The sequence below is a fragment of the Eleutherodactylus coqui genome, unplaced genomic scaffold (assembly GCF_035609145.1).
Source record: "Eleutherodactylus coqui strain aEleCoq1 unplaced genomic scaffold, aEleCoq1.hap1 HAP1_SCAFFOLD_271, whole genome shotgun sequence".
Taxonomy (NCBI): Eukaryota; Metazoa; Chordata; class Amphibia; order Anura; family Eleutherodactylidae; genus Eleutherodactylus; species Eleutherodactylus coqui.
The window spans coordinates 98951-102500 of NW_027102513.1; positions in this window are offsets into that span (position 1 = coordinate 98951).

A 3550-nucleotide genomic window follows, 5' to 3' on the forward strand; every position below is an offset into this window, starting at 1 on the left:
GTGGCCCCTGCTGCCAGGCACCCACTCCCTATCGACCATCCAGCCCCCCTACATACATCTGGCGGGGGTGCTTTTTTGAGTTCCCCCATTTTGGCAACTTGGCACCTCCTATGGGGAAACCGGCAGAATCATGCCGACCTCCTGGAACTCCGGCTCGGCCTGGAGCCGCCGGTTTGTCCCCTTCCCGGTTCTCAGGCATTTTCGGACTTTGTCATTTTTTCAGCACTCTGTCAATGCGGCCAGCGGGAGCTGCCGCGGTCTGTGCCCAGGCACCAGGCTCTCCAAACGGACGCCGGCGGAGGGTCAGGGGGTGTCTCGGCCAGATACTGTAAAACACTCAGGGGGTGCCCAGGCACCAGGCACTCCAAACGGACACCGTCGGAGGGTCAGGGGGTGTCTCGGCCAGATACTGAAAAACACTCAGGGGCGCACGGGGGCTGCACAGGGCCACCCCAGGCGGCTCCCCCGGGCACCCGGGCGGCCATATTGGCGGCTGGGACCCCCTATTCAGCAAACGCCAGGGGGCGCTCAGGGGCGCACGGGGGCTGCTCCACTCGCCCCAGGCCGGCCTCCCTGAGGCGGGCACATTAGCGGCTGAGACCCCCTCTCCACCAAAGACCGGGGGGCGCTCAGGGACACACGGGGGCTGCTCTACTCGCCCCAGGCGGGCACATTAGCGGCCGAGACCCCCTCTCCACCAGAGACCGGGGGGCGCTCAGGGACACACGGGGGCTGCTCCACTCGCCCCAGGCCGGCCCCCACTGGTACCCGGGCGGCCATATTGGCGGCTGAGACCCCCTCTTCAGCAAACGTCAGGGGACACTCAGGGACACACGGGGGCTGCTCCACTCGCCCCAGGCCGGCCTCCCTGAGGCGGGCACATTAGCGGCTGAGACCCCCTCTCCACCAGAGACCGGGGGACGCTCGGGGACACACGGGGGCTGCTCCACTCGCCCCAGGCCGGCCTCCCTGAGGCGGGCACATTAGCGGCTGAGACCCCCTCTCCACCAAAGACCGGGGGGCGCTCAGGGACACACGGGGGCTGCTCCACTCGCCCCAGGCCGGCCTCCCTGAGGCGGGCACATTAGCGGCTGAGACCCCCTCTCCACCAAAGACCGGGGGACGCTCAGGGACACACGGGGGCTGCTCCACTCGCCCCAGGCCGGCCCCCACTGGTACCCGGGCGGCCCTATTGGCGGCTGAGACCCCCTCTTCAGCAAACGCCAGGGGACGCTCAGGGACACACGGGGGCTGCTCCACTCGCCCCAGGCCGGCCTCCCTAGGTACCCGGGCGGGCACATTAGCGGCTGAGACCCCCTCTTCAGCAAACGCCAGGGGACGCTCAGGGACACACGGGGGCTGCTCCACTCGCCCCAGGCCGGCCTCCCTAGGTACCCGGGCGGGCACATTAGCGGCTGAGACCCCCTCTCGACCAAAGACCGGGGGACGCTCAGGGACACACGGGGGCCGCTCCACTCACCCCCAGGCCGACCTCCAGGGCCTCCCTCCCGGCCCCTGGAGCAGCCAGCGCCCCCTCGCCCTCAACACTCTCTCCCCCGTTGGGACTTTGAAACTTTTTCTGACCGTGCAAGCTTCATCGGACGGCAAAGGGGGCAAGCTGCGGTCCGTGCCCGGCCTGCTGGGGTCCTGCCCGGGGACATCGGAGGCTCAGCCAGGGTCTTGAGCTACTGCTGGTAGGTGCGCTTTGGGGGCCCTCCGCAGCCGCCCCGGGCCACCCCTGCAGCCAGCACACTGCTGCCAACAGCCCGCCGCTCTCCCACACCAGCCAGCCCCGTCTGCACACATCTGCCGGGGGTGCTTTTTTGAGAAACACTGTCACTTTGTCAAAGACCGCACACCGCTCGTTCCCTTATACCCCGACAAGGTGTTCGTGCTGACGTTTTGCGAGGCCTTATTTTACCGTCGTCGGCGCTATCAGGGGAAACGGGCCCGCTCCTTCCGCCCTCCTGGAACCCTGGCTCGGCCCGGAGCGACCAGGATTACCCTCATACCGGTTCTCACCACCTGCATCGACACGCGGCTCTGCCCCGGCCGCCGCAGCTCTCGCCGGCCCGGCCGGGTCCGCACCCCTGGCCGGCACGCCTGGAGCGTTTGGACTTTGTCGTTTTTTTCTCCAAGAGTCGCCTCTGGCACATGCCATGGACTTCAGCAGGGGCTGCTCCCCGCCCCCTGGGTGTCCTGCCCGGGCACATCGGAGGCTCAGCCTGGGTCTTCAGCCCCTACTGGTAGGTGCGCTTTGGGGGCCCTCCGCAGCCGCCCGGGGCCCACCCCTGCAGCCAGCACACGGCTGCCAGCAGCCACCACACAGCTGCCAAACAGCCCGCTCTCCGTCACCCCCCAGCCCAACTCTGCATACATCTGGCGGGGGTGCTTTTTTGACTTCCCCCCTTTTGGCCTATGGGGAAAAGCCAGGGGGAAAACCTCCAGAGTCAGGCCGACCTCCTGGAACTCCAACCCGGTCTGGAGCCACCGGTCTGTCCCCTTCACGGTTCTCAGGACCTGCATCGACCCTCGGCTCAGCCCCGGCCGCCGCAGCTCCCGCCGGCCCGGCCACCCGGGTCCGCACCCCTGGCCGGCACGCCTGGAGCGTTTGGACTTTGTCGTTTTTTCTCCAAGACCCATCTCTGCCAACTGCCGTGGGCTTCAGCGGGGGCTGCTCCCCGCCTCCTGGGTGTCCTGCCCGGGCACATCGGAGGCTCAGCCTGGGTCTCGAGCCCCCTACTGGTAGGTGCACTACGGGGGCCCTCCGCAGCCGCCCAGGCCCACCCCTGCAGCCAGCACACGGCTGCCAGCAGCCACCACACAGCTGCCAACAGCCCACTATCCATCACCCACCAGCCCCTCTGCATACATCTGCTGGGGGTGCTTTTTTGACTTCCCCCCTTTTGGCCTATGGGGAAAAGCCAGGGGGAAAACCTCCAGAGTCAGGCCGACCTCATGGAACTCCAACCCGGCCTGGAGCCACCGGTTTGTCCCCTTCCCGGTTCTCAGGACATGCACTGACACTCGGCTAAGCCCCGGCCGCCGCAGCCCCCGCCGGCCCGGCCAGCCCGGTCCGCACACCCCTGGCCAGCGCCTGGAGCGTTTGGACTTTGTCGTTTTTTCTCAAAGACCCGTCTCTGCCAACTGCCGTGGGCTTCAGCGGGGGCTGCTCCCCGCCTCCTGGGTGTCCTGCCCGGGCACATCGGAGGGTCAGCCTGGGTCTTGAGCTACTGCTGGTAGGTGCGCTTTGGGGGCCCTCGGCAGCCGCCCAGGCCCACCCCTGCAGCCAGCACACGGCTGCCAGCAGCCACCACACAGCTGCCAACAGCCCGCTCTCCGTCACCCTCCAGCCCCTTCTGCATACATCTGCCGGGGGTGCTTTTTTGACTTCCCCCCTTTTGGCCTATGGGGAAAAGCTAAGGGGAAAACCTCCAGAGTCAGGCCGACCTCCTGGAACTCCAACCCGGCCTGGAGCCACCGGTTTGTCCCCTTCCCGGTTCTCAGGACATGCACTGACACTCGGCTAAGCCCCGGCCGCCGCAGCCCC